The sequence below is a fragment of the Balaenoptera physalus genome (genome assembly GCF_965194825.1).
Source record: "Balaenoptera physalus genome assembly, chromosome: 11".
NCBI classification, from domain to species: Eukaryota; Metazoa; Chordata; class Mammalia; order Artiodactyla; family Balaenopteridae; genus Balaenoptera; species Balaenoptera physalus.
Genome location: NC_138896.1, coordinates 54842045 through 54865053, shown reverse-complemented (window position 1 = coordinate 54865053; position 23009 = coordinate 54842045). Strand labels below are relative to the sequence as shown.

The following is a 23009-nucleotide window of genomic DNA, read 5'->3' as shown; positions in this document are numbered from 1 at the left end:
TCAAGTTTTTATTAGACTCCAAAATTAGATTCCAAAGATCCAAAAAAGTTAATTCTAACAGTTTTTTCCAGTTTAATCATTGCTTTAGTGCCATTTTCAGTAATATCACAACTTACTCTTAAATGATTCAATATATATTTCCAAATATATATTGAATATATATTCCCAAATCATTATTTTCAAATGTTACCATTGAGAATATTTGGGAAATCTGGGTGTAAAGCAACTGGAAATTCTTTCTTATATTCTTGAAAATTTTCTATGAGTCTGAAATTAAAATAAAATGGTTTTTAAAATGTAGCTATCTTGGAGACTGGTTCAAGATGGAAGACTGAATACATGCCAGAGTCTTCTCATGCCACCCCAGGTGCCAGGAAATTACAGAAGAGTATATATCCTAAAAGATGTAATTAAAAAAAAAAAAGCAAGCAGTACCCACAGGTCTCCAGAAACTATGAGGAAGCCTTTCATGAAAGAAAATAGATGGGAATGAAGAGAAGGAAGCCACAGCCCCAAATACCCACAGAAAAAAACTCCCACAAAGATGGAAGCCGGTCCAAGGCTGTGCTAAGATAATGAATGCATGAGGGGTCTGGGAAAACTAAGAGAGTGACTGGCTGGAGTACTAAAGTAGAGCATACAGGGTCACCTCTCTTTGGGCCAGGCTTTAAGCAACAGACACGTCTATCATCAGGTAGAGTGGAGATAGCTAATCCTGGGGTGAAGGGGTAAAACAGAAGCTTCAGGAGGCTAGCAACACCTAGGAAAAATAGAGAGTTCTCACTACCCAGAAGAAGCCACTGGCTCACCCCATCCAGGAGCTTTGTCTTAACCACTCTTCCATATTTGGAGAAAAGCTCAAGTAAACAGAATTCATAAACAATCTCAAGTACGCAGTTGAGCACTCAATCACAATAATCAAAGACAAAATCCAATAATGAGAGAGAGGAAACAAACCTAACAAAAGGAAAAATTCATTACCTATAAAACACAAGCTTAATAAATTAAATAGGATGGCATTTTAGAATATCTACTAACTTTAGAAAGATATGAAAGGATATTCATTTCTTAAAAGAATCAACAGAATATCATGGAAATTTAAATTTTGACCACTGAAATTTTAAAAAATCAATTGATACACTATCAAAATGGTCAAAATAAAAATAAATGAACTATAAGATTGAGCCAAGGGTTTTTCAAAGAACGCAACCCATTCTTTAAAAATGATGTGTAAGGGACTTCCCTGGTGGCACAGTGGTTAAGAATCCGCCTGCCAGTGCAGGGGACACAGGTTCGAGCCCTGGTCTGGGAAGATCCCACATGCTGCGGAGAACTAAGCCACAACTACTGAGCCTGCGCTCTAGAGCCACAACTACTGAAGCCCACGCATCTAGAGCCCATGCTCTGCAACAAGAGAAGCCACCACAATGAGAAGCCCCTTTCATGCCAGGGAAGGGGATGGTGCTAACCCAGTTGTATATACTGGTGTGGCCCACTGTGAGTTAGGCATGGCAATCCTACGGCTAACTTGCAGCATCTTACAACTGTAACCACCAGTCTTAGATTTCCCTTCAACCTTGAATGCCATGCTGTCAGGACAGTGCTAGAATCAAAGTTTTGCCACATCTTATTACTACTATAGTCTGGTCCCTGATCATGCCAGGGGAAATCATGGTGCTTCTCTAATTATTCATTAAAAGCTCCATAGTTCAACAGTCAAGGGCCCTCTAATGGCATTTGCCCTATGGCCTGAATAGATTGGGCTATGCTCTGCTTCAGAGTGGAATGAGGCAGTGGAGGTTCACCATTAAGTTACTGACTCCATCCATGTGAGCATTCTCTAGTAAACATTGCTCCAGCAAGTCTGATATGTGGGCTGCTTGGCCACTTGCATTGTTTGCATGACATGTCACATTACAGATTAGAGAAGAAAAACCATTATGATCATCTTAATATTTAAGATGATCCCAAAAGCATGTGAGAAATTTAACAGTCACTCGTGATTTTTACAATAAAAAATAAAGTTCAACCTCAACCCAGCACCATTTATAAAAATAAATTCCGGACTGACTAAACACTAAGGTAAAAAGTATCAAACAACATATATAGCATTGAAGTAAAAATGCATTTGTATATAAAATACAAAAAAGTCATAAAAGATTGATAATCTTGAACATGTTGAGATTAAATGTTCTGTGTAACTAAAATTAAAAACAAGTTAAAACCATAAAATAAGTTGAAAAGCAAGAAAAAGACAAGGATGAAATATTTTCAATACATAGACATAGGGATTAATATTCAGAATACATACAGTATGAAGTGAATGTACTTGGCAGAAGAGCTTCATGAAAACAGGGAAGCCTCAAGGGTGCTTTTCTGTTTATATTGTTTTTAAAATTTTGTAATAAGACTAAATGCATTTAATATCCTAGTAAAAGTCTGAGTATCAGTATCTAACAACATAAAAAGCACAAAACAGATTTGTGATTTCTAATATATGATTACAAATTGTATGACCATATATAGTACATTCCACAAGTCAAGAGAGGTAGAAAGGGGAAAAGAAGACTGTGGTTGGGTCTAGTAACAAATAAATACAGAAATAGAGATGATCCACATTAGAATATATTCTACCAATACCAAGACCAGCCAAAATATACAAAATAAAACTCAAATATTACTCAGGAGAGAGAAGATAATGGCTAAGATTCCTATACTGTATCTCAAAGGTTACGGGAGCGCCCACCCAACTTCACCATGTAGTTTGTGTGTACTGTGACATGTATGTAGTATGTAGGTTTTTTTCAAAAGGACGAAGTATAGAATTTTAATTTTAGATTAATAATTATGAAATTATAGTATATCCATAAAAATGGCTCACTGCTTGTTATTTGTACTAATTTTTAAATCTAGTTTTAAATTTAAGCACTGAGTCACATTTTTATAAGGTAGGCAAAATATTCTTCCCTCATCAGAAAAAGTCTGAACTGGAGACCTTTTTTCCTTGAACTTTTAGAAAAGCTGAAATGAGACGCTTTAAATGAAGATTTTAGAATTGAAGAGCTAGACTTTCAGGATTCACTAATTACCTAATTTCTAATCTCAATGTTTAGAAAGCCTCACTAAAAGAAGTCATCCCCAAACCAGCCCACTCAGGATTAATACATACCTCTTTTCTTCTAATAGAATTTCTTTAATATAAAATGAAAATAAAATCCTAATAGGTTAAAACAAGCCAAATGCCCACTCTGCGTGGGTAAATACTTCACAAAGTCAACTGAATCCAGAGCTAAGCCTGAATTGTGCAGGTTCTCAGTGAAGTCATCAGTCATACAATACTAACAAACGTCAACTATTTACATATTTAGTGAGCCCTCTAAGAAATGTACCCCAAGAGGCAGTAACCTGTATTTGTGCCATCTTGAAGACATGCACATTTTATTTTTTCGTATAGTGTAACATTTCAATAGAATTCATTAGCTACTAGGTGATAATGCTTTGGTACTATTCATACAGGATCCCTTATCTTAAAAGATGTGAGTTTTCCCAAACAGGAGCTGTGGGCATCGGAGTCGAGAGACTGAGGTTCTTCCTGCAGTTTACTGATCTGGTGGCTTCTTTATACACCATATACAGTTTCCACTTTTCTTTGGCTTCAAGATAGAGTCTAGACTGGGGACTGCCCTTTTACCTACCACGGGACTCTAGTTTGTTTGTTTGCTATCCTGCTGGCAGCTTTTCCTGTCTTTTCACAAGTAGCACTCAGCCACTGCAGAAGTGCTCTGAAGGAGTCTCCTGGAACTGCAAATAGCTCTAGAAGTCCTTTCAGCATTTACCGTCACTAAAGTGAGAACCGAAGAACCTAGCTCTGCAAATACGGCAGCCTTCTATACTTCAGTACATCTTTGGCTTGTAAAAGTCAACATCTTTTCTTCTAGAAACAGTCTTCCAAAAGCAGCCATTCCATCCTCAGTAACATTCCTGAGGTGTGGCGTGTACACCAGGACATTCCCGACCGCACATCCAGGCCCTTCCTCCTCAACTGCCTTATCTAGGGAGACTGTCTTCTGCAGCTGGTTCTCCATGAGAGTTTTTGGTTTTGCTTCTAACAAAGAAGCAGCACACAGCAGAGCTTCAAAAGCGAGGAAGGGGCAGAATCCATGGTTGTGGGGGAGGTAACTGGAATTACAAGGCGCTGAAGAATGTTTAGTATCTAAATGCATTCTGGACACTTGGTGGGACATATAGGATAAGGAAATAAAGATTAAACATATGGCTTCATCTTTATCTAATAGATTTTTACTGGATTCCTTAGGATTTTCTATTTACAAAATCATGTCATCTGCAAACAAGAGATAATTTTACTTTTCCATTTCCAATCTAAATACTTTTAATTCCAATTTCTTGCCTAACTGCCCTTGTTAGAACCTTCAGTACAATGTTGAATACAACTGGGGAGAGAGGACATTCTTGTTTCTTATTTTAAGGGAAACACTCTCATTCTTGCATCATTAAGTATGGTATTATCTGTGAGTTTTGTGTAGGTGCCCTTTCAGACTGAAGAAGTTCCCTTCTATTCCTAGTTTGTTGAATTTCTTTTTAAATCAGGAAAATGTGTTGGATTTTGTCAAATGCTTTTTCTGCATCTATTGAAATGATCATGTGGTTTTCTTTATTGTATTGATATACTACATTAATTAATTTTCAGATGTTTAACTTTAAATTCCTAGGACAAATTTCTTTAGTCATTATGTATAATGTTTTTTATATGCTGCTGGATTCAGTTTGCTAGTATTTTGTGGAGGATTTTTGTGTTTACATTTATAAAAGATAATGTTATGTCTGGTTTTGGTATCAAGGCAGACTGATTTGATTTTAAATTCTATGGTGACAAACCTCAAAAGGATACTCAACACTTCTCCATAATCCTACCACAGTTCCCTTTAAATTTACTTTCCCACTCACCCAGACAATTTCTGTCTTGAAAACACTTTTCTGCCTCCCCACCTTAGCAAATGACCCCAGATAGGAAATATTTCCATGCATTCAATTATTGTTTTCATCTAGGATCAATCATAAGCACACAAACATACACACACACAAAGATTTGAGCTTAGCTCACAGGCTAGGTTAATGCTAAGATATACAAATTTAAGCCTCTTGTGGTGAAAACAGAACTGTTCATCTTCCTTTTATTATATTTCCTGTGCTGTATTTTCCAGTATTCTGTATAATGCCATCACAATGCCAAGCTATCAGGGAGTCTTCTGCTCTTACATGCAGAATATACTTGAAATATATTTATCATGTATATTATACAATTATCTGAACCTGGCATTAAAGATACAAATTTTAAAATAGCTTGATTAATTAAAAAATTACAGTAGACTAAACTTTACTAGTATTGTGGCTATTTAATGTTTGTGAGTCTTAACTTTAAATACTTAACATCATAGGTAATGTATTGTTAGAATACATATCCTGTTAATATGTCCATAATATGGTAAGTTAACAGAAATAGGATTAATATATAAAGTAATAATACAATATGCAATTTTTAATACCTCTTTACAATTTTAGACATGATTTAACTGGCATTCTTATAATTACTAATGGCCATAATTAATGTTATGCAAATTTAAAACTATTCTAAATATTGTTCTATAAGAATTGAATTGTCTCTATGTTCAAAACTATAACTTTTTCTTAAAACAAAACGAGACAGGTATTATTTCAAAGTCTACAGCAACAATAGCCTACTACTGTATAATGAACTGTAACAATTGAGAACTAATTTTTTTAATATAAATTATTTCTGGTAAGTCAAAAGAAAATGTGACACACAAAAAAGGCTTGCAGCTTTTAACTTGACATGACTAAAGTAAAAGTTGCTGAATTCCAGAAAAGAAAGCAGCACAAAAAATGTCAACAAAAGCATTTACTTGTAGTTTGACTAGATACATTATTGAAGAAAAAAATTTTTAAGAGACAGTTTTCTTGCATTTTCAAACATTGAACATTCTGATAGGCAAATGAACTCTCAAAAACGAAATGGAAAAGTTATAAAAATATATATATTAACGCATGTATGTGGAACCTAGAAAAATGGTACACATGAACCGGGTTGCAGGGCAGAAGTTGAGACACAGATGTAGAGAACAAACATATGGACACCAAGGGGGGAAAACTGCGGTGGGGTGGGGATGGTGGTGTGCTGAATTGGGTGATTGGGATTGACATGTATAAAGTGATGTGTATAAAATTGATGACTGATTTAAAAAAAAAAAAGTTATAAAAAAATTTATATTGCAATAAGAATCTAAAGGATCTAGAGACATATAATAATGAGAATATAAAGTTGATATTTATATTTTTAAAAACTGCAAATTATTAACAGATGTTAATTAAAAAATGTCAATCTTATATTTATATATCCAAATAAAATATTATGAGGGCAAAAGCAAGATTATAAATGCGTATGATGCTATGATTGAAATGATATTGTATCAGCTAGGATTCATTTTGTTGCAACTGACAGCTTAAGCCAAAAAATTAAAAATTAAAAAGGAAAGAAAAAAAACGATTGGCTCATATACCAAAAGTGAGAAGTATGGCTGACATGAGGCATAGCTAAATTCAGGACTAAATCAACACAGAAAAATCAGTAGCATTTCTTTACACCAACAACAAACTATACAAAAAGGAAACCAAGAAAACGATTTCATTTACAATTGCATCAAAAATAATAAAATACTTAGAAATAAATTTAACCAAGTAAGTAAAAGACCTGTAAAATGAAAACTATAAAACACTGATGAAAGAAATGGAAGACGACACAAAAAAATGAAAAGATATTCAGTGTTCATGGACTGGAAGAACACTGTTAAAATGTCCATATTATGCAAAGTGAGCTACAGATTCAATGTAATCACTATTAAACCCCTGTAACACTTTTCACAAAAATAGAAAAAAAAATTCTAAAATTCATAGAGAACCACAAAAGACCCCAAATAGCCAAAGCAATCTTAAGAAGAACAAGTTAAAGGCCTCACACTTCCTGATTTAAAAAATACATTACCAAGCTACAGTAATCAAAACATGCTGCTTGAACAAAGAAAGATATACAGATCAACTGAACAGAACAGAGATAAATCCACACATATATGGTCAACTAATCTTCAACAAGGGCATCAAGAATAGATAATGAGGAAAGGACAGTCCCTCCAATAAGTGGGGTTGGGAAACTGAATATCCACATGTAAAAGAATGGCATTGGGGACAGTCTCTTCAATAAGTGGTGCTGGGAAAACTGGACAGCTACATGTAAAAGAATGAAATTAGAATACTCCCTAACACCATACACAAAAATAAACTCAAAATGGATTAGAGACCTAAATATAAGACTGGACACTATAAAACTCTTAGAGGAAAACATAGGAAGAACACTCTTTGACATAAATCACAGCAAGATCTTTTTTGATCCACCTCCTAGAGTAATGGAAATAAAAACAAAAATAAACAAGTGGGACCTAATGAAACTTCAAAGCTTTTGCACAGCAAAGGAAACCATAAACAAGACGAAAAGACAACCCTCAGAATGGGAGAAAATATTTGCAAATGAATCAACGGACAAAGGATTAATCTCCAAAATATATAAACAGCTCATTCAGCTCAATATCAAAGAAACAAACACCCCAATCCAAAAATGGGCAGAAGACCTAAATAGACATTTCTCCAAAGAAGACATACAGTCGGCCACGAAGCACATGAAAAGATGCTCAACATCACTAATTATTAGAGAAATGCAAATCAAAACTACAATGAGGTATCACCTCACTCCTGTTAGAATGGGGATCATCAGAAAATCTACAAACAACAAATGCTGGAGAGGGTGTGGAGAAAAGGGAACCCTCTTGCACTGTTGGTGGGAATGTAAATTGATACAGCCACTCTGGAGAACAATATGGAGGTTCCTTAAAAAACTAAAAATAGAATTACCATATGACCCAGCAATCCCACTACTGGGCATATACCCAGAGAAAACCGTAATTCAAAAAGACACATGCACCCGAATGTTCATTGCAGCACTATTTACAATAGCCAGGTCATGGAAGCAACCTAAATGCCCATCAACAGACGAATGGATAAAGAAGTTGTGGTACATATATACAATGGAATATTACTCAGCCATAAAAAGGAACGAAATTGAGTCATTTGTTGAGACGTGGATGGATCTGGAGACTGTCATACGGAGTGAAGTGGGTCAGAAAGAGAAAAACAAATATCATATATTAATGCATGTATGTGGAACCTAGAAAAATGGTACAGATGAGCCAGTTTGCAGGGCAGAAGTTGAGACACAGATGTAGAGAATGGACATATGGACACCAAGGGGGGAAAACTGCGGTGAGGTGGGGATGGTGGTGTGCTGAATTGGGCGATTGGGATTGACATGTATACACTGATATGTATAAAGTTGATGCCTAATAAGAACCTGCAGTATAAAAAAACAAACAAAACAACTAATACTAAACTTTCATTGGGTTATTTGTATGGAAATATGTTAATATAAATGTTTCAGACATTACATGAAATTTCTAAAAATCTTATATGTTCTGGTATAATGTTATAAGTAATAATCCTAGTTATTACTTTAAAATGTATATCTCAGAAATAACTAATTTTCTTGTCAACTGCATTATTATGAACTTTCATCAAATCTTTTACCGTGGTCATTTTTAAGTCTTTTGTCATTTACAGACAGTTCTGGGTGTACTCTGATGATTTTGCAAATATGTTCCTATAAAAGGGTTTCATCTTCAAGAAATTCATGGAAAAGACTCTGACAAGTACAGGTTTCTGGTAACTGACTGTACTGCTGAACTGAATGAATAAGCATTTTCAGAACTCTGATGAAAAACTGATGAACTCATAAAAGTGCTAACAAAAGATCAAGATGAAAAAAAAACAATTAATTACATGGGACTGAGTGAACTGATGAGGATGAGTATAATTTTTGTGACTTTCTGTCTGAATTAAAAAAAAAAAAAATCCCACAAGGACTCAGAGGCAAAGAATATACAAATCAATTTTCACTGCAAAGTAAAGGAGCTGTTACAGTGGAGGATTACTGGACTGAATGTCAATATTATGACATAGTATGAGTGTGTTTCATGTTTGGTAATTGCAATCATTGTTGCTTTTGTTGTGGTCATCCATGTACAATGCTTGGTGTCAGTCTATTTATCTCTTGTAAAAATAAAATACAGTGTGTGTGTGTGAAAAAAAAAAAAAAAAAAAAAAAAGAATGGCATTGGGCCATTATCTTATGCCATACACAAAAATTAACTCAAAATGGATTAAAGCCTTAAACATTAACACCTGAAACTAGAACTTCTAGAAGACAATAGGGGAAAAGCTTCATGACATTGGTCTTGGCAATCATTTCACGGATATAAGCAAAGGCAATAAAAGCAAAAATAGACAAGTAGGACTGTATCAAACTAAAAAACTTTGCACAGCAAAGGAAACAATAAAGTGAAAAGGCAACCTGTGGAATGGGAGAAAATATCTACAAACCATACATCTGATAAGGGATTAATATCTAAAATATATAAGGAGTTCCTATAGCTCAATACCAAAAAAACAAATAACCCGATCAAGAAATGGGCAAAGGACCAGAATACACATTTTTCCAAAGAAGACATACAAATGGCCAGCAAGTATATGAAAAAATGCTCAATGTCACCAACCATCAGGGAAATGCAAATCAAAACCACAATGAGATATCATTTCACAACTGTTAGGATGGTTATTGTCAAAAAGTTAAAGAATGACAAGTGTTGACAAGGATGTGGAGGAAAAGGATATCCTTGTACACTGTTGGTGGGAATATATATTGGTCCAGCCATTATGGAAAGCAATATGAAGGTTCCTCAAAAATAAAAATAGAAGTACCATATAATCCAACAATCCCACTTCTGGATATATCCAAAGGAAATAAAAGCCTTATCTCAAAGAGGTATCTGCACTCCCATGTCCACTGCAGCATTATCACAATAGCCAAGAAACAGAAACAACCACTGATGGATGAATGGATAAAGAAATACTGATATATATATAAAGAAATAGTGACATATATATAAAAGAATTACTGGACTTCTTTGGTGGCCCAGTGGTTAGGAATCCGCCTGCCAATGCAGGGGACAAGGGTTTGAGCCCTGGTCCGGGAGATCCCACATGCCGTGGAGCAACTAAGCCCGTGCACCGCAACTACTGACCCTGCACTCTAGAGCCCGCGAGCCACAACTACTGAGCCCGCATGCCACGACTACTGAAGCCCGTGCACCTAGAGCCCGTACTCCGCAACAAGAGAAGCTACCACGATGAGAAGCCTGTGCACCACAACAAAGAGTAACTCCTGCTTACCACTAGAGAAAGCCCGTGCACAGCAATGAAGACTCAATGCAGCCAAAATAAGATAAAGAAAGAAATGAATTTATTTAAGAAAAGAAGAATTATTATTCAGCCTTAAAAAAGGAGGAAATCCTGTCATTTGTGACAACATGGATGAACCTAGAAAGGCATTGTGCTGAATGAAATAAGTCAGGTGCAGAAAGAAAAATACCATATGATCTTGCTTAATTTGAAAAAAGTCAGAATCATAGAAGCAGAGAGAATGGTGGTTACCAGAAGTGGGGTAGGGAGAGGAAAATGGGGATATTTTCGTCAAAGGGCACAAAGTTTCAGTTATGTGGGATGACTAAGTTCTAGAGACCTAATGTACACTGTGACTATAGTTAATAATACTGTATTGTATACTTGAAATCTGCTGAGAGTAAATTTTTTTAAACAACGATAGAAACACTGTTTGCAATCTCCAAATATTAGATAGAAGGTAAATATTCTTTTCTTAAATTTACATAGAATTCTTTTTATTTTTATCTATTTAATCCTCCTATATTTAATTTTTATTTTATTAAATTATAGTTGATTTACAATATTATATTAGTTTCAGATGTATAACATAGTGACTCAATATTTTTATAGCTCATACTCTTTAAAGTTATTATAAAATATTGGCTATATTCCCAGTGCTCTACAATATCTTCTTAATTTTTTTTTTTTGGCAGCATGTGGGTTCTTAGTTCCCCAACCAGGGATCAAACCCGTGCCCCCTGCATTGAGTGAGGAGTCTTAACCACTGGACCGCCAGGGAAGTCCCATTATATCCTTATAGCTTACTTATTTTATACATAGTAGTTTGCTCCTCTTAATCACCTACCCCATCTTGCCCCTCCCCCATTCTTCTCCCCACTGGTAACCACTAATTTATTCTCTGTATCTGAGTTTGTTTCTGTTTTGTTATATTAATTCATTTGTTTTATTTTTTACATTCCACATAAGTGGTAACATACAGTATTTGTCTTTTAATAGAGTAAATCTTAAGTGTTCTCACCACGTACACACACAGACACACACACACACAAAAGGCAACTATGCGAGGTGATGGATATGTTGATAAGCTTGACTGTAGTAACCATTTCATAATGTATATGTACATCAAAACATCTTGTTATACATCTTAAATATAGACAATTCTTATAAAAATAAACTGATTAATTCAGGATTGATTTCATCAGGACTTGGTTTCCCTTAGTCTCTCTACTTTGCCTCCTTCTGCATTAGGTTCAGTCTTAGGTTCCATGTGAAAGAAGATGGCAGCAAGTTCAAGTCCAGTGTGAAAGGAGTGTATCTTCTCCAGGAGTGTCTCTTCTCCAGGAGTCCACAAAAAACTCAGGGCATCACACTGGTTCTAAGTGGGCATATGTCTATCCCAGTGCCAGTGACTATAGCTAGTGAATATCATATGCTAATTTTTAGGCATAGGTCACATACCCATCTCTGGAGCAAGATGTAGAGACCACCCCACCCAAAATACAGTGGAGGAGGAAGATTTTCCAGAGGTAAATTGGGGTGGAAGACAAAAAGAATAGATATCTATGCAATATTTGAAAACATATATATCAGAGACAAAAACTGGAAGAAAATATAGAAAATAAAAGTCTTATGGTGATAAGATTATGAACTGTTTTCTCCTCTATCTTCCAAAATTTTTAAATGGAAATTTAAAAATTGTATTATTTCATATAATTATACAATCAATCCTCATTACTTGCAGATTCCATATTTGCAATTTTGCCTACTCACTATAAATTATTTGTAACCTCCAATATCAATATTTGCTGTGTGTTTGCAAGGTAACACTCTGCCTTCTTGCTTCAGCTCTCATACTGTAAACAAGTGTCCATTTCGTGGTCTATTCAGGGCTAATATAAATGTAAAATTACAAAATTAACATTTAAAAGTTATTTCTCAAAGATATTTTAGCAACATAACAGTACCTATCTTTGAAATAAACATTTGGAAAAAACGTATTTAGTATCAGACCTACATATATCAAAATGGTGACGAACTGCAGAAAATTTTGAATACTACTAATTTATCAGATTTAGTATTATTTTTCTATACATTTTATTCATAATTACAGCTTATATATCAGACTTTCAATTAAAATCAGTTATTGAAAATTCTAGAGAACTTTTAAAATATGAAAACAAGTTTCCAAATAAACCACCAAACTATAAATTTTCAATAAAAATCGTTTCAATCTCCATTGTCTCTTTAAACACTTGTGTACCCAAAGTCTTAGTTTTTGATAAATTGTAACTTCTTGTTGCAAAAGTTAAATTGTAAAAATGTTTTATACACTTGTAAATTTTAGAATTGTAAAGCTGCATCAGGTAATATGCCAATAATGGCTAATTTTACAGTTACCTTGGAAAATGAAGATAATTAAGGGTTCAATAATCTTAGTCTCTAGGAATGTAATTATAATGTATATAAGAAGGGTCAAGCAATATTCCTAGTTCAAGAAAATTGACCTTAACCTACAAAAACATATATTCCTTTGGAATATAAATCTGGTTTTCTTTAAATATAGCAATATGGACAATACCTCAAACTAGATATTAATTTGTTCCTTCACTCATTCATTTTTTTAAACAGATAATTTACTGTGTCCCTCTCACATGTTGCACAAAAGTTCTAGGTGCTAGGGAAACACCAGTGAATAAAAAGAGACACAGCAGGCATGAGTTAACATTCCAGTTAGAAGGGAAATACACAGTATATATAAGCAAACTAGTAAATAAATAATGTCAGATATTGATAAATACTAAAGGGAAATATAGGGTGATACGATAGGAAGGTGTGTGTGTTGGAGGAGGTTTGGTCGAGGAAGGTTTATATGGATGTATGACATTTGGGCCGAGACTTGAAAATTGAAGACACAGTCCATAAAGAGCCTTGAAAAGAGGAAATTTTTGGCCTATCTGAAGGGCAAAAATGAGGCCAGTGTGACAGGTAATAAGTGCAGGGAAGATTTCCTGTCCAGATCTACTATCAATTAGGAAAAAATCAGAGAACCAAATAGAAAAATAGCCAACAGACTTGAACAGATACTTCACAAAAGAGGCAATCTAAATGACCAACAAATATGAAAAGGTCCTCAAAGTTAAGAATTGTAAAGGAGGGGGCTTCCCTGGTGGCACAGTGGTTGGGAGTCCAATGCAGGGGACACGGGTTCGAGCCCTGGTCTGGGAGGATCCCACATGCCGCAGAACAACTAGGCCCGTGAGCCACAACTACTGAGCCTGCACGTCTGAAGCCTGTGCTCCGCAACGGGAGAGGCCGCGACAGTGAGAGGCCCGTGCACCACGATGAAGAGTGGCCCCCGCTCGCCTCAACTAGAGAAGGCCCTCGCACAGAAACGAAGACCCAACACAGCCAAAAATAAATAAATTAATAAATTAATTAATTAAAAAAAAAGAATTGTAAAGGAAATGCAAATTAAACCTACAATGAGATACCACAACACACAAGCAATGCCAGTGTTAGAAAGACAGACAATGCCAAGTGTTGGCAAAGATATAAACAGACTGGAACTCTCATACACAGTTGGTTGAGTTGCCAATTAGTATGATCATTGGCAAATTTGCTTTTCATTATCTACTAAATTTGAACATACTTCTAAGTACATACATACCAAATATCTATATCTAATATCTATATCTATCTCAAGGTATGTACAAGAACATTCATACCCAAAACCTGTAAACAATTCAAATATTTATAACCTGTAGAACAAAAATGAAATGTGGGATACTCATACAGTGGAATACTACATAGCAAGAAGAATGAACAAACTCTTGAGACACAAAACTTGAGTGAATCTCAGAAACACACTGAATAAAAGAAGCCAGATATAAGAATACACACTACATGATACCATGTATGTGTATATACATCTATACATACATATATTTAAAACAAGTGGAACTAATTTGTGGTGTTAAAAGTTAGAATGGCAGTTAGCTTTGGGTCAAGGGGGTATAGTGATTGAGAGGGGTCATGAGGTAGCTTCTGTGGGGCTGGCAATGCTCTTCTAGGGTCCAGACAACTATGACAGATAATATGTGAGGGGAAGAGATTCATCCTTAACCTGAATGTGGTTATACAAGTGTATTTACTTGTAATAATTTTTGAGCTCATCATCTATAATTTTTGTATATATGGTATAGTTCAACAAAGTATATATTTTAAAAATATATGACAGTATAAAGAATATATTTGAGTAGGGAGACGATGTTTTGGCCCTGGGTAGAAATAAGGCTCTGAAGAAAAATGGACTTATTCCATGCATGTTGTAGAGGTAGAACAGGTAAGACTCATTGCTGTATTGCCTATAGGGAATAAGGGAAAGATAGGGATCAAGACTGACTAAGTTTTCAGCTTAAGTAACTAGATCAAAGTTAGTGACACTTATGTTTCCAGAAAGACCGAATGGTTGATTGCATTAGATGTTGTTTAGAATTTCAGACATGAGGACAGAGAAGTTGCCACTGGATTTAAACATGGAAGTCATTGATGATCTGAGAGCAATGTTAGTTTAGTGCTGGGGATGAAGTCCTGATTGGAGCATGCCGAACTGTAACTATGAAGTAAGGAAATGAAGAAAAAATTTTAGGTAACTCTTTGAGTAGTTGTTTTTGCTTTCCTGTGAATGGGGAGGAGAGATATGCAAAGAGAAGAGAAAGCTTGAAAGCACTGGGGATCAGAGCAAGTTATGACATGTATATTATGCAGGTAGTTGAGGAGACAGAGCCTGGTATAAAGAAATGAATTTGACTTACCTAATAATTTTGGTGGAAGATTAGGATCCAATACAATTCACCTTATCCTCTACCCCAATACCAGAAAGCTACTTCCTAAGAATCTTCTTTACTGCAAATGGTCAAATTTTTCTATTCTTTAAGTTTTGCTACGTTTGGGGGCAGGGGGGGAGTTCCCATTTTTCTCCTCATTTCTTTTGCTTTAACAGCTTTGAAATATAATTCACATACTACAGAATCCACCCATTTAAAGTATACTATCATTTCTTTTTATGTCCTGGGTTCCTTAATGATGTTGAAGCGTTCATTTGTGTAACATTCAGCATAAAACAAAAAAAGGTTTTGGAAACAACAGAGAGATATTTTCCTTCTAAACTTTTATTTCAACAATCAATTTTAATATAAAAAGCATTTATTGTACAAAACAAGATTTCAGAAAAAAAGAAAACCCATTTCCAATTGCTGATATTCAGGAAAGAACTCATAGTAACATTCTAGAACTGCTATTTTTGTTGTTGTTGTTGCAGTTTTTAACTTTAGGAATCTTACCCTCATTCTATATTACCTGCTCTTCTGGATATGTGAGGAAATAAACCTTTACCTGTTTAAACCACTATCTGTTGTCTTTCCAATTAGTTGAGTCCAGAAACATTCTTAAAGAATATAGGCTTAAGGATTAATCTCCAAAATATATAAACAGCTCATGCAGCTCAATATTAAAAAAACAAAAAACCCAATCAAAAAATGGGCAGAAAACCTAAACAGACATTTCTCCAAAGAAGACATACAGATGGCCAAGAGGCACATGAAAAGCTGCTCAACATTAATAATTATTAGAGAAATGCAAATCAAAACTACAGTGAGGTATCACCTCACACCAGTTAGAATGGGCATCATCTGAAAATCTACAAACAACAAATGCTGGAGAGAGTGTGGAGAAGAGGGAACCTCCTTGCACTGTTGGTGGGAATGTAAATTGATACAGCCACTATGGAGAACAGTATGGAGGTTCCTTAAAACACTAAAAATAGAATTACCATATGACCCAGCAATCCTACTACTGGGCATACACCCAGAGAAAACCATAATTCAAAAAGACACATGCGGAGGACCTTCAAGATGGTGGAGGAGGTCAGATCCCAGGGAGAGGACTGGGGTTGGCTGCATGAACACAGCCTGAAGGGGGCTAGTGCGCCACAGCTGGCCGGGAGGGAGTCCAGAAAAACTTTGGACCTGCCTAAGGCAAGAGACCACTGTTTCGGGGTGCAAGAGGAGAGTGGATTCCTTCCCTGTCTGCCCACAGAAGGCAGAACACTGCCTAAACAAGCTCCAGAGATGGGAACGAGCCGCAGCTATCAGCTCAGACCCCAGAGACAGGCATGAAACACTAATGCTGCTGCTGTAGCCACCGAGAATCCTGTGTGCAAGCACAGGTCACTATCCACACGCCCCACCCCAGGAGCCTGTGCAACACACCACTGTCAGGATCCTGTGATCCAGGGACAACTTCCCTGGGAGAACACATGGGGTGCCTCAGGCTGTTGCAACGTCACGCCAGCCTCTGCCGCCACAGACTTGCCCGCCATTCCAATTATAACTACCATACCCCTCCCTTCGCCCTGGCATGAGTGACCCAGAGCCCCTAATCAGCCACTGCTTTAACCCCATCCTGTCCAGGTGGGAACAGAAGCCTAAGGACAACCTACATGCAGAGGCAGGGCCAAAACCAAAGCTGTACCCCAGGAGCTGTGAGAACAAGGAAGAGAAAGGGAAATTTCTCCATGCAGCCTCAGGAGCAGCGAATTAAATCCCCACAATAAACCTGAGGTACCCGGCATCTGTGGAATACCAGAATAGACAACGAATCAACCCAAAATTGAGGTGGTGGATGTTGGGAGCAACTGTAGGTGAGGGGTTTGCTGTCTGCAACTGACTTGTTTCTGATTTTTATGTTTATCTTAGTATAGTTTTTACTGCTTGTTGTCAATGGTGAATTTGTTTATCAGTTTGGTTGCTCTCCCTTTCTTAATATTTTTTAATTTTTTAAATTTTTTTCTCCCTTTTCTTCTGACCTGTGTGACTGACAGGGTCCTGGTGCTCTGGCCTGCTGTCACACCTGAGCCTCTGAGGTGGGAGAGCCGAGTTCAGAACATTGGACCACCAGAGACCTCCCAGCCCCATGTAATATCAATCAATGAGAGCTCTGCCACAGATCTCCATCTCAATGCTAAGACCCAGTTCCATACAATGACCAGCAAGCTCCAGTGCTGGACACCCCATGTCAAACAACTAGCAAGACAGGAACACAACTCTACCTATTAGCAGAGAGGCTACCTAAAATCATACTAAGTTCACAGACATCCCGGAACACACCACTGGACGCAGCCCTGTCCACCAGAAAGACAGGATCCAGCCTCACCAACTAGAACACAGGCATCAGTCCCCTCCGCCAGGAAGCCTACACAACCCACTGAACCAACCATACCCACTGTGGGCAGACACCAAAAACAAAGGGAACGACGAACCTGCAGGCTGCGAAAAGTAGACCCCAAACACAGTAAGTTAAGCAAAATGGGAAGACAGAGAAATATGTAGCAGATGAAGGAGCAAGGTAAAAACCCACCAGACCAAACAAATGAAGAGGAAATAGACAGTCTACCTGAAAAAGAATTCACAGTAATGATAGTAAAGATGATACAAAATCTTGCAAATAGAATAGAGAAAATACAAGAAACGTTTAACAAGGACCTCAAAGAACTAAAGAGCAAACAAACAATGATGAAGAACACAATAAATGAAATTAAAAATTCTCTAAAAGAAAACAATAGCAGAATAACTGAGGCAGAGAACGGATAAGTGACCTGGAAAATAAAATAGTGGAAATAACTGCCACAGAGCAGAATAAACAAAAAAAACGAAAAGAATTGAAGACAGTCTCAGAGATTTCTGGGACAACATTAAACGCACCAACATTCGAATTAAGGGGTCCCAGAAGAAGAAGAGAAAAAGAAAAGGTCTGAGAAAATATTTGAGGAGATTATTGTTGAAAACTTCCCTAACATGGGAAAGGAAGTCCAGGAAGCACAGAGGGTCCCATACAGGATAAATCCAAGGAGAAACACACCAAGACACGTATTAATCAAACTATCAAAAATTAAATACAAACAAAAAATATTAAAAGCAGCAAGGAAAAAACAACAAATAACATACAAGGGAATCCCCATAAGGTTGACAGCTGATCTCTCAGCAGAAACTGCAAGCCAGAAAGGAGTGGAAGGATATATTAAAAGACATGAAAGGGAAAACCTACAACCAAAATTATTCTACCCAGCAAGGATCTCATTCAGATTCGATGGAGAAATTAAAACCTTTACAAACAAGCAAAAGCTAAGAGAATTCAGCACCACCAAACCAGCTTTACAACAAATGCTAAAGGAACTTCTCTAGGTAGGAAACACAATAGAAGGAAAACCAGCTTTACAACAAATGCTAAAGGAACTTCTCTAGGTAGGAAACACAAGAGACGGAAACACAAGAGAAGGACCTACAAAAACAAACCCAAAACAATTAAGAAAATGGTAATAGGAACAGACATATTGATAATTATCTTAAACGTAAATGGATTAAATGTTCCAACAAAGACTGGCTAAATGGATATAAAAACAAGACCCATATATATGCTGTCTACAAGAGACCCACTTCAGACCTAGGGACAAATACAGACTAAAAGAAAAAGATATTCCATGCAAATGGAAATCAAAAGAAAGCTGGAGTAGCAATTCTCATATCAGAAAAGACAGACTTTAAAATAAAGACTATTACAAGAGACAAAGAAGGACACTACATAATGATCAAGGGATCAATCCAAGAAGAAGATATAACAATTGTAAATATTTATGCACCCAACATAGGAGCACCTCAATACATAAGGCAAATGCTAATAGCCATAAAAGGGAAATCGACAGTAACACAATAATATTCGGGGACTTTAACACCCCACTTTCACCAATGGACAGATCATCCAAAATGAAAATAAGTAAGAAAACAGAAGTTTAAATGATACATTAAACAAGATGGATTTAATTGATATTTATAGGGCATTCCATCCAAAAACAACAGAATAATCTTTTTTCTCAAGTGCTCAAGGAACATTCTCCAGGATAGATCATATCTTGGGTCACAAATCAAGCCTTGGTAAATTTTAAAAAACTGAAATTGTATCAAGTACCTTTTCTGACCACAGTGCTATGAGACTAGATACCAATTACAAGAAAAAAAATGTAAAAAATACAAACACATGGAGGCTAAATAATATGCTACTAAATAATCAAGAGATCACTGAAGAAATCAGAGAGGAAATCAAGAATACATAGAAACAAATGACAATGAAAACACAATGACCCAAAACCAATGTGATGCAGCAAAAGCAGTTCTAAGAGGGAAGTTTATAGCAATAAAATCCTACCTCAAGAAACAAGAAAAATCTCAAATAAACAACCTAACCTTACACCTAAAGAAATTACAGAAAGAAGAACAAAAAACCCCCAAAGTTAGCAGAAGGAAAGAAATCATAAAGATCAGATCAGAAATAAATAAAAAAGAAATGAAGGAAATGATAGCAAAGATCAATAAAACTAAAAATAAAACCTGGGTCTTTGAGAAGATAAACAAAATTGATAAACCATTAGCCAGACTCATCAAGAAAAGAAGGGAGAAGACTCAAATCAACAGAATTAGAAATGAAAAAAGAGAAGTAACAACTGACACTGCAGAAACACAAAGATTCATGAGGGATTCCTACAAGCAACTATATGCCAATAAAATGGACAACCTGGAAGAAATGGACGAATTCTTAGAAAAGCACAACCTTCCAAGACTGAACCAGGAAGAAACAGAAAACATAAAGAGACCAATCCCAAGCACTGAAATTGAAACTGTGATTAAAAATCTTCCAACAAACAAATGCCCAGGACCAGAGGCTTCCCACGTGAAGACTATCAAACATTTAGAGAAGAGCTAACACGTATACTTCTCAAACTCTTCCAAAATATAGCAGAGGGAGGAACACTCCTAATTTCATTCTACAAGGCCACCATCACCTTAATACCAAAAGCAGACAAAGACGTCACAAAAAAAGAAAACTACAGGCCAATATCACTGATGAACATAGATGCAAAAATACTTAACAAAATACTAGCAAACAGAATCCAACAGGACGTTGGAAGGATCACTCATCATGATCAAGTGGGGTTTATCCCAGAAATGCAAGGATTCTTCAGTATACGCAAATCAATCAATGTGATAAACCATATTAACAAACTGAAGGTTAACGACCATATGATCATCTCAATAGATGCAGAAAAAGCTTCTGACAAAATTCAACAGCCATTTATGATAAAAACTCTCCAGAAAGTAGGCATAGAGGGAACTTACCTCAACATAATAAGGGCCATATATGACAAACCCACAGCCAACACTGTTCTCAATGGTGAAGAACTGAAACCATTTCCTCTAAAATCAGAAACAAAACAAGGATGCCCACTCTCACCACTGTTATTCAACCTAGTTTTGGAAGTTTTAGCCACAGCAATCAGATAAGAAAAATAAATGAAGGGAATCCAAATCAGAAAAGAAGAAGTAAAACTGTCACTGTTTGCAGATGCCATGATACTATACATAGAGAATCTTAAAGATGCCACCAGAAAACTACCAGAGCTAATAGATGAATTTGATAAAGTAGCAGGATACAAAATTAATGCACAGAAATCTCTCACATTCCTATACACTAATGATGAAAAATCTGGAAGTGAAATTAAGGAAACACTCCCATTTACCATTGCAACAAAAAGAATAAACTACCTAGGAATAAACCTACCTAGGGAGACAAAAACCTGTATGCAAAAAACTATAAGACACCGATGAAAGAAATTAAAGATGATACAAACAGATGGAGAGATAGACCATATTCTTAGATGGTAAGAATCAACACTGTAAAAATGACTATACTACCCAAAGCAATCTACAGGTTCAATGCAATCCCTATTAAACTACCAATGGCATTTTTCACAGAACTAGAACAAAAAAATTTCACAATCTGTATGGAAACACAAAAGACCCCGAATAGTCAAAGCAAGTTTGAGAAAGAAAAACGGAGTTGGAGGAATCAGGCTTCCTGACTTCAGACTATACCACAAAGCTACAGTAATCAAGACAGCATGGTACTGGCACAAAAACAGAAATATAGATCAATGGAACAGGACAGAAAGCCCAGAGACAAACCCACACACATATGATCATCTTATCTTTGATAAAGGAGGCAAGAATATACAATGGAGAAAAGACACCCTCTTCAATAAGTGGTGCTGGGAAAACTGGACAGCTACATGTAAAAGAATGAAATTAGAACACTCCCTAACACCATGCATAAAAATAAACTCTAAATGGATTAAAGACCTAAATGTAAGGCCAGACACTATCAAACTCTTAGAGGAAAACATACGAAGAACACTCTTTGACATAAATCACAGAAAGATCCTTTTTGACCCACCTCCTAGAGAAATGGAAATAAAAACAAAAATAAACAAATGGGACCTAATGAAACTTAAAAGCTTTTGCACAGCAAAGGACACCATAAACAAGACAAAAAGACAATGACATAAATCACAGAAAGATCCTTTTTGACCCACCTCCTAGAGAAATGGAAATAAAAACAAAAACAAATGGGACCTAATGAAACTTAAAAGCTTTTGCACAGCAAAGGAAACCATAAACAAGACCAAAAGACAACCCTCAGAATGGGAGAAAATATTTGCAAACGAAGCAACTGACAAAGGATTAATCGCCAAAATATACAAGCAGCTCATGCAGCTCAATATCAAAAAAACAAACAACCCAATCCAAAAATGGGCAGAAGACCTAAATAGACATTTCTCCAAAGAAGATATACAGATTGCCAACAAACACATGAAAGGATGTTCAACATCACTAATCATCAGAGAAATGCAAACCAAAACAACAATGAGGTATCACCTCACACAGGTCAGAGTAGCCATCACCAAAAAATCTACAAACAATAAATGCCGGAGAGGGTGTGGAGAAAAGGGAACCCTCTTGCACTGTTGGTGGGAATGTAAATTGATACAGCCACTGTGGAGAACAGTATGGAGGCTCCTTAAAAAACTAAAAATAGAACTACCATACAACCCAGCAATCCCACTACTGGGCATATACCCTGAGAAAACCATAATCCAAAAAGAGTCAAGTACCACAATATTCATTGCAGCACTATTTATAATAGCCAGGACATGGAAGCAACCTAAGTGTCCATCGACAGATGAATGGATAAAGAAGATGTGGCACATATATACAATGGAATATTACTCAACCATAAAAAGAAACAAAATTGAGTTATTTGTAGTGAGGTGGATGGACCTGGAGTCTGTCATACTGAGTGAAGTAAGTCAGAAAGAGAAAAACAAATACTGTATGCTAACACATATATATGGAATCTTAAAAAAAAAAAAAAGTTTCTGATGAACCTAGGGGTAGGGCAGGAATAAAGATGCAGACGTAGAGAATGGACTTGAGGACACGGGGAGGGGGAAGGGTAAGCTGGGACGAAGTGAGAGAGTAGCACTGACATATATACACTACCAAATGTAAAATAGATAGCTAGCGGGAAGCAGCTGCATAGCACAGGGAGATCAGCTCGGTGCTTTGTGACCACCTGGAGGGGTGGAATAGGGAGGGAGGGAGGGAGACGCAAGAGGCAGGGGA

The 23009-nt window shown here is 36.3% G+C and overlaps 1 protein-coding gene across 1 annotated transcript in view; it reads right to left on the bottom strand.

Moving 5' to 3' along the window:
• ZCWPW2 (zinc finger CW-type and PWWP domain containing 2) overlaps window positions 1-23009 on the bottom strand; it is a 141225-nt gene that overhangs the window by 106961 nt on the left and 11255 nt on the right. The gene's annotated exons all lie outside the window — the stretch shown is intronic.